The following is a 14,139-nucleotide window of genomic DNA, read 5'->3' as shown; positions in this document are numbered from 1 at the left end:
TCAGCCAGGTCCACGCTGGAAGCTGAGAACTCAATCTGTGTCTCCCGCATGGGCAGCAGGGACCCGGATCACTGAGCCATCGCCGCTGCTCCCCGGGCTGCCTTAGAAGGAAGCTGGAATCCGGAGCTGGAGCTGGGAAGGTAACCCAGACACTCTGATGTGGGATGAGAGTATCTTTTTTTTTTTTTTTAACCTATTTTTGCCACTGTCTGCCTTTTTATTTTTTTGATTTTTATTTATTTATTTGATAGGTAGAGCTACAGAGGGAGGGAAAGGCAGAGAGAGCAATCCATCTTCCATCCCCAAATGGCTGCAACAGCCAGAGCTGAGCTGATCTGAATCCAGGAGCCTGGAGCTTCCTCCAGGTCTCCCACTTGGGTGCAGGGGCCCAAGCACTTGGGCCATCTTCTACTGCTTTCCCAGGACGTAGCAGAGAGCTGGATCAGAAGAGGAGCAGCCAGGATTTGAACTGGTGACCATACGGGATGTTGGTGCCGCAGGCAGAGGCTTAGCCTACTGGGCCACAGCTCTGCCCTGAGAATATCTTAACTGGCATTAACTGCTAAGTCAGATGCCTGCCCCAACACCCTAGTTCTTAATAAATAAAGAAGGCAGGCTCTGGCTTAACCCTCCCGCAGGAGGCCCCTCTCTGATGGGTTTGCTCTGCTTCTGCAGGTGCAAGTCCTGCTCTCTCTTCCCGTCAGGGCCACGAGCTGCTCTTCCCGAAGCCTTTCGGGGTGTCCCTAGGCCACTGTGGCCCAGCCCTCTTTTCTCCTCAGCAGCTGGGACTCTGCCCCCTTCCTCTGACAAAGCAAAGGCTCAGTACAGCCCTGCGGCTGCTGGCCTGAGTGCAGCTGGAAGTCTGGGAACGTTGTGATGGGGACGGAGTTGTGTAGTCGCGAGGACAGCGAGTTGAAAGTGAGTGCTTGCCCTGGGCACAGAGCCAGGGACAAGGTGACTGTGGAGGCTGCAGTATGAGATGTGGTCCCCCCACCGGATTCTGCTGTACCCTCCCCGCTGCTCCCGGCTCCCAGGGGGCCTCCCCATGGCTCTTCCTCAGCCCCAGGGCATTCCTTAAAGGACCCTCCAGTGGCCCCGTGTCGCCAAGGCTGTCTGGTGGGAAACTCTCAACAGCTCCACCTCCACGGGCCACCCTGTCAGTGTCGCTGGCTTGGCGAGAAGCCTCACCAAGTGAGTGATGGCGGAACCACACAGCCCAGCTTCTCAGCGATGCCAGTGTCAGATACCACACGTGTTGGGATGAATTGCCTATTTTTGCAAAGATCTGTGGATCTCGACAGAGGCGGTCCTCTAGGTATCACCGGGTGATAGCTGATGTGTGTGGTCCTTATGGGGCTCTCTTCTCTCTCCACCCCAAGATGCTATGTGCTTCTCCCCGTGTTAGCTTTCCCTCTGAAGCCTCCGTTTTGGTCTTCGAGAACCTTTCATTAAAGTCCCAGAGTCTTCCCGGGATGGTCTTTTCCAACAAGAGTCAAGTTCGCTGCCCCATTAGACTGGGACCTTCCTGGAGGATGCTGCCTTGGTCTTGGAAGCTGCCAACTGTCCCATCAGCAGCACGAACTGGGGCTGACACCCACCTCTCTGCACCTGCGCCCCTCCCTCTGGTGCAGAGCCATCTCCTGGAGGAACAGGCCTCAGACACACTGCCACTGTGTGCTCCCCAAGTCCGTCATAGCTTCCTCTGCACCCCACTGGGCAACACTTCAGTGTCTCGGTCAACCACCCAATTCCAGGGGTGCCACAGAGTAGCCACCATACACCAACTCCAGCTCTGTGTGCCCCAAAGGGTTGTCTCTGACCTCACACCCTCCATGGCCCTGCTTCCACCCAACCACCTGTCAGCTGGACGACTCACGCGCTCACTGCCCAAAGGCGGCTCATCTGCCAGGCCTTCAAGACAGCTTTCCTTCCTTCTCACGCTCCGGGCTCCCTCCTGGTCACTCCACGTCCCCAGACAGGCCCCACCTGTCGTCCCTCAATCACCTCCTTGCCAGCAGCCTCAAGGTTTTAATTCCTTATTTTTTCTGCCTTCTACACCCTGTTAACCCCATGGTCTCATTCCCCTTCTTTACACCTGCTCCCTGGATGCTAGCATGGCAAGAAAATATTCACAGGACAGGACAGATTAGACCCATCACAGGCCCAGCATCTTCAGCCGCTACAGGGCCCCGCTGTGTTCCTCCCTGGGCCACCTGTTGAGTATCGCAGCCACTCCTGCTTGGCCCAGTTTCCAGGGATTCCTCACTCCCACAAAGCCAGAGGTCCCCCTGCCTCCCTGGCCAGACGCCCACATTGGGATCTTTCTGACCCTCCCTATGTCTGCCCCTGGCCTCTGGGCAAAACACTCCTGTTCTGGATTGGCCAGTCCTAGCATCCCATCCCCTCCTGGCCTCCCCTGTCCCCACCCCAGAGGGACGTTGCTTCATTGATTACCCCTCTCTACTTAGCTACCTGATCTCTTTCTCTACTGATTTCTTCCCCTCAGCCTGCACGTATGTTCTGCATTTTCCTTAAACAGCCAATCAGGTGCCCCTTCTGATGGCCAGGACCTTCCTCTTCATTGCCTCATGGCAAACACTGCAGGAGAGCGGGCTCCACTCCCCGCCCACTTGCTGCCTTAGACAGAAGCGGTCTCCCTGCCACGTCCTCCCAGACAATCCCTGAGCACTGCACGCATCACGGGGCTGAGACACTCCCTGGGTAGCAACTCTCCTCGGGCTCCGAGGGCAGGTGCAGGACGGTCCTTGCTGCCATAGGAACCCCCTGGAAGGATGCGGAGGTGAACACTGACTCATCCCATTTTGTGATCAGCACTTAAAAAGCTTTAGTTAATTTTCCCATCAATTTAGTTCACTCTTTCTTCAATCTATATTTGTTAGGCTTCCATATGCCCCAGATAAATATGACTGAGTTTCTGAGCAGCCCAGTAAATCCCAGGATGCTAAGTGCAGAGCAGTGAATCTGTTCTGTATCCCGGTTCTACAAGAACTAAGACCGGGCAGGTCCTTTTTCTGCATATAACGTGTTATGAAATTTTCCTTTTAAACATGTCCTTCACCCAAGCCAACCTCCACTCCCACACGTGTCACTGCATTTAATAGCATATTTTTGAGCAAGGGAAAAAAAAAAAAAAAAAACTAAAGCTGTTCTGGTGATTGATTTAGAGAGCCCAGCTCTGCTTAAATTCCCATTGTGTTAACACAGTGCTAACCTCAAGGACTCCAGTAAAACTAACGGGCAGCAATGAGCAGATTTCAAGAAAAGCATTAGGGATGATGGCAATGTGCTGACAATGGAATTATTGTCACCAAGTCCAATGAAAATCAAATGGAAAAATCCACTGATGCCCACGATGTGTTCCAAGCACACCTCCTTTGGTACGGTCTTGACGCAGAGTAAGCCCACCCAGAGCTGCCTGGAAATCAACACCACTCAGGCCACCTCGCTCAGCGCCACCAGCCGTTCCCAGATCCACAGCCCTTCTTTCTCCAAGTCTCAGCTGGGGCTGGAACCACCTCCTCCAGGAAGGCTTTGGAAGTGCAGGGGGTCAGGACTGTGGGTGCGGGTGCAGGGAAGGGAAGCAGCATGCGTGAAGTGTCAGGGACACCCTGCTGAGAAATGGCAGTAATGGGCCGGGGTGAAACAGCTCCTTCCTGGGGGCCTGCCTGAGGGCAGGGAGCCTCAGGGTACTCCCACAGCTGGTGGGGAAACCTGCCTGGTTCCTGCTGCAGATGGGTGTGGGAGACAAGTGCCTTAGCACTGTGCCTCAGCTGCTCCTATCCTGGGCTCCACTGGCTGCGGTTGGGCAGGGCTGTCTTGAGCAGGGGAGTGAGCCACAGAGAGCTGCTGGGGGCGGTGTTAGCAGATCAGCCCTGCCCACAGGAGAGCCCTTGGGGCCCGAGGAGTTTACCTTTCTCTTGCCTGGGGGTTGGGTCAAATGGAGAGGCAGGTACGCTTTAGGAGCTAGCCACACTGGTGGCAGGAGGGGGTGTCCCCCAGTACTGCTCAACGCTGCCAAAGCAACTGGCCCGTCATCAGGGACGATGACTGAGATCTGGCTTCCAGCCCAGTGCAGAAAAGCACAGCCCTCAGGCCCCCAACTCTAGGTCTTGGGTCAGAGACAGGAGCAGGTCCTTCGGCTCTGCACAGGGGCCATTGGCTGCAGGAAGCCACACCTCATGGCCAGCTCTGACCGCAACCGTGCCTACACAGGTGCCACAGGAATCAGACAAGGCACAGAGACCCAGGAACACCAAGGAAGAGCACCTCATGCAGGGTGGTCAAGAGAGACTTCCCTAAGGAGACGGCTCTCGGGCTGAGGGGGGCGGGGGGCATGCTGGGCTTTGGATTTGAGGCTCAGAATGGACATCTCTCTGGGGGAGGATGGTTTCCGTGATTCCTCAGGGGAAACTGGGGAGCCCCAAGGCAGGATGCACGTGTGGACAGCCCTTGGGAGTCAGGAGAGCCACAGATTCCATGGGCAAGGACAGTGTCAATGGGGCAGTGTTCCCAATCTCCTGCAGCCTCATTTTGGGAACCCGCCGTAAGTACTTCCAGGGAGAAGACTGCCAAGCAGAGCCAGCTTTCCTTTGCATCCTAAGAAGAAGCACAGCTGGTTGGTTGACTCCCTCTCCCGTATGCTCAGTATAGCATTCATGCATCCAGGAACTGCACAGCGCACTGCCCTCCTGCCAGGCTGATATCACACCACACTGTGGTGCCCTGTCCTGTGTCTGGCTGGAGAACTTCCTGCGAGCAGGGCCCTGTGTTTAGTTAAACTAGGAAGACAGCACCGAGTCACAGCTCTGAGCCTGGGCTCTGCAGCTGGGCAGCCTGGGATCCAAGCCAGGCTCCACCACCCAGTAATGGTTGATCTTGAGCACGTTCCATGGTGGCTCTGAACCTGATTTCTCCTGTGCCAAACTGGGCTCATAGCTGTTCTTAAGAACATTAACTGAACCTGTACATATGAAGCCGAGAAATTGTAAATGACCAATGCAAGCTGCTATTCTGACAACCTTTCATAATCATAAATGTCTCATAGCCCATAAATGAACCATCGGTGTTTGTAGTCATACATTACAAAGTCATAGACAATAAGTTATTTCTAACTGGTGGTTAGAAGTTAGAAAGATTGCTCGAAGTGGAATGAGAGACCACCATTCCTGAGCCCAGTGCTGTGCCGGACTGGGTGCTGGCGTTTGGTACTTCTTCACCTCACCCTCAGTGCCTGTTCCCTGTGTGTGCATCAGGAAGCTGAGGCTTAAAGGAGCAAGATGACTTGTCAAAGAGCACAGAGCCAAGACAGAGTCTCAATTGAGCTCCTTTGTTACTGGGTTCCTGAGCTGTCCCCAAGGCCGAAGAGGCCTAGGAAGCAAAGCTCTCTAAAGAATAGCAGGTGAGTGGTAAGGCAAGACCCTCAGCCTCTCGCTGGTTAGTGAGCCTGAGTGCCGGCCCATCGTGGTGCTGCTAATGACTGCTTCTTCCCAGCATGTAGGGGTTTAATAAAAGTCATGCAAAGCTCCCTGTTTACAACTCTAATGGTGCATTTTGGACAGGACGTGAAGAACAACACCATGTGGAATGAATTACAAATCAAGGACTCCTTTTTTAGCACTGGAGTTGCAAGGGCAGCTCAGAGTTCACCATTACTCAGTGCAGAGGGCAGGGTATCTGCAGCGCCAGCATCTGGGTGCCTCACACGTGCATCCCTCCCTCTGGGCCGAGTGATGCATCCAGGCCAGGTGGCTCTGCCTCCGTGTGCAATTGCAAGGGAGAAACAGAAATGAGGGGCTCTCAGAGAGCAGGCTGGGAGATAAGCTGGGTGCTCACCTCCCCCCGAGACTGGGAACCAGCTCCGGGTGGGTTAGGGATTAGGGAAAGGCTCAGGCGAGTTCCAGGGGGTGGCTGTGGTGGGGAGGCAGGGGCCTCTAAGGGAAGCGGTGCTGGCAGGAGGATCCCTGTCTTCCCAGTCTCATCCTGGGAGAGGGTGCCCCTGCGTGGGTGAGTCTAGCAGCCGGCTTTCCATCACTGAAGTACAGTCCCTGAGACAGCTACCCAGGAAGGGAGGTTTCTTTCAGTGTGTGGTTTGGAGGTTCACAGGCCAAGGTTGACCAGTTCCCTCCATTTAGTCATCTCGGGAGGCTGGAGGATGACAATGGAAGGACACATGCAGAGGGGGCCACAAGGCAAACCAGGAAGCAGACAGGGCAGCAGAGCCAAACTCGGTTTCAATAATCAGCCCTCTTCTGGGAACTACCCTCCAAGGGCACACCCTAGTGACCTAAGACCTCCCAGTGGGCCCACCCCCCAGATGCCATGAGTAGATCAAGCTTCCACCCTTAATCCATAGCCATAAGACAACCATGACCTGGGGCCAGTGCTGTGGCATAGCGGGTAAAACCTCTGCCTGCAGTGCCAGCATCCCATATGGGCGCCGGTTTGAGTCCCAGCTGCTCCACTTCCTTTTCCTTTTTTAAAGCAAACAAACTTGTTTATTTTTCATTGATATTCCTAATTATCATTCGTGTTTACATTATCAATTGGTTGCTAATGCTAAGAAAGATGGTATAAGACATAAAAATCTAATAATTATCTAGCAATATGGGTCATAGTACCGGATATCTGTAGTTAGCTTACACATATAAAAAATATTTCCAAATACTTATAGTTTCAATGTAGAATAACTTAAAGGAAGTTACTTTATATTTTTCTGCATTACATTTTAAATTCATAAAAGAATGATTTGGTCTTATGAAATGCATGCATCTATTCTTAAAGAAATAAACATCTATAGAGGTAGTTTTAGAAATGCATTTGTTAATCATTACTGGTGATACTGAATAGAACTGAAGTTTAATGCCAGATAAAAGGTGGGGACACCATTATCTGGAAACTGCTTATCTCTGGGTGACTTCTGGTAATATAAAAATTTTACTTATTAAAGTGAATTAAAACTTAAAATTTATTAAAGTGGGAAAATAAATTATAGGTGTGTATAGACTCAGGTGACATATAAAAATGTCTAAATGACAAAAATAATCTAAACATAAGTTGGATATTTCAAAAAAAGATTATAAATGACTTAACAGAATCCTTCTCTTGTCCTCACTCTATCTCCACTTCTGGACTTAAATATTTTGAACACATGCAAAGTCTGCTCCAATGAATTAGGCTCTCATTGTGAGATAATAAACATCAAAAAATGACTTACATCATCATTTGCTAAGCGGCAAGACTGTGATAGATTGAATACATATTGATTTTCTAGACTGGTAAGAAATTTTACTTTTCTTTAGTCATTTTACAAGTATGGAAAATAAAGCCCAAGTGAAAGATGTGTCAAAGGTCTCCTAAATTCAGGGCAAGGTGCTAGACTATCAACAGGAACTGGGCGATCAACAGGCAGATTCATGACTGAAGACTGCTTCTACAATACCATGATATTCTGAATCAAATTTTTAAATGCATTCAACTTGCAGATGTGTTAAACCTGGGGTTTAAAACACTAAGCATGATAGTCTAAAGTAGCAAAAAGTCCTATAAACTCACATTTCAGCTAATAACCAAATAGACTAGCCATGCTACTATTACAGCAGATCAGAGCGATATTGTTAAAGGCCAAGTGTAATGGTGTCAACCTGCAGATTTTCTAGGATATTTCTTAAATCGCAAACATTTCCTTTGACTGTTTTATGGTCGTGGGGAAATTACTTTCCTGCAGACAAAGGAACAAACGGGAGGGGGAGCTAAAGAGAAGTCTCACAGTTCTTTCTGATCCATTCCATTCCCTGAAAACCAAAATGTGCTGAACCTTAGCTTAACACGCTGAATATTTTACATAGTGAAAAAGGGAAGCAATAGAAATCCGCCCAGTTCTGCAATCAGGGGTTGAGCTCTGGAAGACGGTTGGATCGTGTAACCTTTTCTACTGGTCCTCTCTTGGCATGCACTGTCTGCTGCTGAACTGGATTAAGTCCTCCCGTTTTCACTAGATTCGCTTCTATTTTCGGCAGTTGCTCCCTGTGTTGTTGCCTTTCAGAGACGTGACGTGAGCCTGAGGCCTGAGACATCCCAGCAAGGCATGTTCAGCGTTGGTTGTTGGTCCTGTGCCAAGCCACTGGCATTCGTTCATAGGCACGAGGAGAAGAGAGTCTATCTGAAGGATTTCCACGGAGTTTTCCCATTTTCTCTTCCAGAGAAACAATGTTTTTCTAGCTGATCGCAGTTGAAGTTGTGTCTCATGGGGAGTTTTCCATTCACCGCTTTCTTGTCACCACTGAAGCTGGCTTCCAGTTCTGCTGTCTTGTGTCTCGTTCCAAGCATTGAGAGTTGCACAATCCTCTTCACTGGATTTCTTCCAGCAACTCCAGTGTAAGGAAGTTGGTGCTCACGTTGCGGAGTTTTCACCTCTTCCCTCCCCGACAGCACTGCTGAGACGTTCCGGGCCCTGGCCTTTGGTTCAGGTTACAGCACACTCACAAGGGCGTAAGGAGAAGGCCTTGTGAGGCACTTCCCCATGGCGAAACGCCTCACAGTGGCCTGCTCCACTTCTGATCCAGCTGTCTGCTCTGGCCTGGGAAAGCAGTGGAGGATGGCCCAAGTGCTTGGACCCCTGCACCCACGTGGAAGACCCGGAGGGAGCTCCTGGCTCCTGGCTTCGGATAGGTGCAGCTCTGGCCATTGTGGCCATTTGGGGAGTGAACCAGCGGATGGAAGACCTCTCTCTGCCACTCTCAGTATAACTCTAACTTTCAAATAGATAAAAAATAAAAAATCTTAAGGAAAAAAAAGGTAACCATAACCTAAGACTTTGGGGACCAAGGCCCCCAATACATGAACCTTTGGGGCACAGCTAAACTACTATCCAAATCACAATAGTCATAATAACACTTATCACCATGTTCTGGCCTTATGACCTGTACCCACAACCCATTAGCAGTGGGGACTTGGGTACACCTGTGAGCCAAATGGAGATAAGCTGTCACGGCTGGATGAACGGATACAGAAGATGTCCAGCAAAGATTGATACATGGTAGTTACACCATATGTACACACACACTTATATGTATATATACATGTAATACTCCATTCATTGGGTGATATCATACTTCAAAAAGCACATAGAAAATGCAGTTAAATATTTTGAAGTTCTAGCATAGTTTTTTCCCAATATACATTTTTCCACGAACAGTTGGAGGTAAGTGTTATTAAATGGTTCACTAAGAACTAATATGACCTATATTTAAACAGCATTTACCGGGGCTGGTGCTGAGACAACAGGTGAAGCACTGGTCGAGTCCCGGCTGCTCTACTTCCTATCCAGCTCCCTGCTGGGGCCTGGGAAAGCAGCAGAAGTTGGCCCAAGTGTTTGGGCCCCTGCACCCATGTGGGAGACCTGGAAGATGCTCCTGTCTCCTGGCTTTGACCTGGCCCAGCCCTAGCCATTGTGACCATCTGGGGAGTAAACCAGCAGATGGAAGATCGATCTTTCTCTCTGTGACTCTGATTTCAAATAAATAAATCAATCTTAAAAAAAACCCCACAACAATTACTACCATAAACTAGTCTTTGTTTTAAGGTGTAGATATCTGAGGCAAAGAGAAATTAAGTGTCCTGTCCCAGACCACAGAGCTAACAGGTGGCAGAGCCGGAAATCACAGCCCAGTACTGGCAACAGGGGTGCAGCAAGGTTAGCTCACTTCTTTCAGTAGGGCTCTAAGGAAGGAGTGAGGTTGCAAGATGTAGTAATAAAGCAATTCACTCTCTTGCTGCAGAAGAGCAGTTCCTGGGCCCTGAGCCATGGCAGGATCCCCAGGTACCTGGACTCTGGAGGCTGCCAGCGACCCCAGCCCTGGGGAGGGATGACTGCAGGCAGCCATTCCTACTCTTGCCATCCCTGAATTCCTGCTTTACCTGCGGAGAGGTTGCTCTGGGGGGGGTAGCCCGACCCTGGCCATCACACTGGAGGCACTGGGTGGTGTGTGATCACATACAGGCCATCGGAGCCCTCACAATGGTGTAGTGACATGCACATTACAGTCCCAAGTTCACAGATGACAACACAGTGGGGTAGGGGGAAGACCAAACTGCTTGCCCCAATCACGCAGGTGCATGTGGTATATGTAAAACTGGGAACAGAGCTCAGCTCCGCCTGACCCCAAGCACCTGCCCCTTGAACTATTTCATGCATTCCTCATCACCCCATGTCCTGGGAAGCCAAGAGCACCCCCTGCCCCAAAAGCCACTCTTCAAGTGTCTCAGGGAGGAGGTGGGGTGGCTGTCCACACGGTCCAAGAGAGTGGGGCCATCGCAGGGCCGTGTGAGGGCCAGCTTGGGCCAACCCAGAGGCTCTGCTCATTCAATGTTGTACGTGAATGCTGGGCCCTGGACCGTGTAAGGCTATGGCTCAGAGGACAATAGTCAGGGATCCAAATATAACCATGTCTGCATTAGATCCCTAGTGATGCAGAGCTGAAGGGGGAGCAGCTAAAGCTCTCCCAAACCGTGACCCTGTCAGGGCCCTGCACCAGTGCATCAGCCTGCTCCCAGGTAGCGCAACCCAGGAGCCGCAGAGGGCACAGTCTAACGAGAGAAAGGCGAGAATTCAGCTCAGGGAAGTTTTTCAAAAACAGCACAGCCACTGTGTGTCAGGCACTCTCATGTATTTACAGATTAAAACCCTAGGGAAGTGGACAACTTTGCCAAAGGCTCCACATTTCAATTCTTGATCCACGAAGGGAAAAAAAAAACATGGCAATTGTCTCTGAGATCTAATGTGAAAACCAGGGGATGCAAATGCTTGGGGGTGCAAACGCAGCCCATGAGAAGTCTTTAACGCCATGCGGGCACTGCCAAGCAGGGAGGTCTTGGCATCACTATACTGTGTGTGGCAGCTTCTAGAGGGGAGCAGGAAGACAGGGCCATCAGCAGGCCTCTCTCTCTCGCTCTCTCTCTAACCAAATGAGAACTTTAAAAAAACAAAGGAACTCCTAAAACAGCAGCAAAAAATGTCCATCCATAATTTTATACTTTTCTTAAACTCGCTGCCTGACCTAACATAGACTTCATCTCCAAATTAAAACACAGCATTTCTTTCATTTCAACTCTAATTTTTATGCCTTGAGTTAAAGCACTTCCTGAAGCGTCAACGGGGTAGCTTCAGGCTTTCAAAAACTTTAGAAGGAACTGAAGTCCCTTTTGTCTTTCTTCTTCTACAGCTACAAATGTATCTTTCCAAAGGGAACATGTTTTTTTCTCCCAGTGTCTTTTACAGTCCAGAAAACTTAGGTAGAACAGATGGGAGAAATCTCCAGTCCTGGTCTTGGATCCTCTCTCCTTTGATGGGCTAAAGGGGAGGTGCTGTGGGGCGAGAGATGGTGAGGTTTCACCTTAAGCCCAAGTGTAAATACTGAAGCGCCTGCACCTCTCCAGCCTGGAACTCTGCCAGTCAGAGACCTGGGCAAAGCTGCCTTTCCCTCCCATAATTCCTGGTGTGAAATACTACTCAGTGCATGTTTGTTGAATGAGTAAAAGAATGAACGAGTGGATGAGTGATAGGCTGAAGAAAGTCTGTGGGGAGACCCCATTATTGTATTTTTCCCATTAGAAGGAATTTTCCAGGCTGTTAGACTAATTAGGGCTAATAGTCTCAGTTATTTTGAGGATTGCTTGAAATTTGCTGCTAATCTAAATAAAATGGTTACATTTACTCATTAACCAATTAGCAAGTTTCCCAGCAAGCCTCACCTCACTAATTCGATTAGTTACCTCATGCCTCCTCCCACCAGGGGCCTTCTCCGAGGCCTGGGGATACCGTGCTATGTCAGAGGGAACTTTCCAGAGAGCAGCGACCTGGAGCCTCTCAAAGGTTTAAATGCAGATGTGAGACCAGTGCTTGCCAGCCCCTGCCTCAGGGCCCCTTTGTCTTTGGGTCCCAAGGGCCCCACCGTAAGGTGCTCTACGAAACCCAGTCCTATCACTAGAGCAAATTTGTTCTTCAAGGGAAGTGGCACTTACCAAAACTTGAGCAATTCATGAACAATCACCTATCATATAACTGATGAACGAATGAACAAGTATTGGGGGAGAAACCGCGAACCCTGTCCTTGCCAGTAACTTGCGGTGTGCCCACAGGCAAGTCGGCTCACGTCCCAGATGCCTCGTTCCTCTTTTCCGAGGGGAAACTGACTTAGAAATTGTCTAAGTTCTTGTGCCAGGGTCAAGGCTTCCTGGACACACAGAAGACCCTAACTTCCCGCCCCTCTGCAGTCAGGTAGGACCATGTGACTAGCTCTGGCCAATGAAGTGAGAGAGGAAGTGATTGAGGTACCTTTTGGTCAGTAAAAGTCAGACCTCCAGTCACATGCTTCCCCTCTGAGGGTGTCAAGGGTTGCACTGTACATCTTCAAAATTCCAAGTTGAATTCCTAGTACCTTAGACTGTGACCTTATTTGGAAACAGAGTCACTGCCCAGTTAAGTTGGGATAAAGTCACGCTGGTGTAGCGTTAAGTCCCTAATCCAATACGACCAGTGTCCCTAAGACAGGGGAAATGACCCAGACACAAGTGGAGAGTGCCATGTAGGAGTGGAGTTACGCTGCTACCACCCAGGGAACCGCCAGAGCTAGGAGGGGGCCTGGGACAGACCGCTCCCCAGCCCCCTCACAGGGAGCACAGCCCCGCCAGCACCCCGGCCTCGGACCGGCAGCCCCCGGCTGGTGTGACAGCTGCTCACTTTGTGCTCCTTCATTATGGTAACCCTTAGGAAGCCACTTCAGGGGAGGAGGCCACACGGCAGACGGTGAACCCACGAGGGCCACTAGGTCCCACATGGTGGCCTGGAGAGTCACTCCACTTTCAACAAACATTGTGAAAACAGTAAGAAGAACATTCGGGCACCTGGAAATGTCATTATCATTCCGGTGCACCATTCCACAGGCTCACTGAAGGGCACGTGGTTTTCCCAGGGAACGTATCTGTGTCTGACACTGCTGTTTGCCTCTTGATTAGCACCGGACACGAGGAAGCTGCTGCTAGCTCCTAGATTTCTGCCTAGGTAGAAATGAGCACGGTGAAGGCTGCAATTTTAGTTCCCTGTAAGACGTTAACCACTTCCGTATCTAATCTGTTCATCTCTTCCTAGCATTCTGTTTCAAAAATGCCTGCAGATACTCACATCTTTCCAAATGCACTCGGTAATTGCTGAAGCACCTAACAAGGCTGGCAGGATGAACTAGGGGTTCACAGTTCAACCCACCACACCCCTGAAGGGAAAGAGCGTGGCTGGAGGTTGGACTTGGCCATGCCTGGCTGAGAGCCAAGACATGAAGCTCAAATGGAGCCAAGGGTACAGTGATGGGGGGAGATAGAGATAGAGAGATAGAGAGATAGAGAGATAGAGATAGAGATAGATAGAGAGAGAGAGAGGTGCTCACAACTCAGCTTGAAGCCTGGAAGATTGAGGATTAAAAGGTGGTGGCCAGTTTGTCTTGAGCACTGTGCCGTAAACTTTATGGTGGCAGTGGCTTTCACCATCACTGTCCCCTGGGGTCAATGACGGTGTCTGGCATGTGACAGACTCTCGAAGATACAAACAAGAAGCACCCACAAAAAGGTAATGAACTTGCAGTTTATAGAATTCCAGGAGAGTGTCTTCAGGGCTGTCTTAGGTTAAGGGCCTGCATGATAAACCCTTCTTGATGCTTCGAGAGTCTGCCAACCTTGGCTTGGGCACAGAGAGTGGAGAGGTCAGTACAACCTAACCCAATGACTGGGATGAGCTTCCCTGCACTGCGCCAAAAAAACCGTGCTCTTGTAATTGATCCTCCTTAAATCTGCTCCGTTCCAGGCTAAGCTGCTCCTGTTCTTTCCCTCAAGGACATGGTCTTGCCTTCCTTACCAAGGACACTGTTTGTAACAGTGTCAGCCAAGGTTAGTAAGCAGTGACTATGCCTGGCTTCGTGGTCTGGATGCTTAAGGTGCAGCCACTTGATTATTACAGTCTGACCAGGTGGGTGCCACTTTAGGCTCTATTTTAGAAGTAAGGAAAGTGAGGCACAGGGAACTCATGACACCTATCCCAGGAGCCCAGTCGGTCAGTGTCATGGCTGGGCTTTG

General features: G+C 50.3%; 1 protein-coding gene across 1 annotated transcript in view; it reads right to left on the bottom strand.

The window, feature by feature from the left end:
• Window positions 1–14,139, bottom strand: part of GALNT18 (polypeptide N-acetylgalactosaminyltransferase 18) — a 337,202-nt gene that overhangs the window by 30,349 nt on the left and 292,714 nt on the right. The gene's annotated exons all lie outside the window — the stretch shown is intronic.

The sequence above is a fragment of the Lepus europaeus genome, chromosome 7 (assembly GCF_033115175.1).
Source record: "Lepus europaeus isolate LE1 chromosome 7, mLepTim1.pri, whole genome shotgun sequence".
Taxonomy (NCBI): Eukaryota; Metazoa; Chordata; class Mammalia; order Lagomorpha; family Leporidae; genus Lepus; species Lepus europaeus.
Note: the sequence above shows the minus strand (reverse complement) of the source record. Positions and strands in the feature narration are given on the sequence as shown.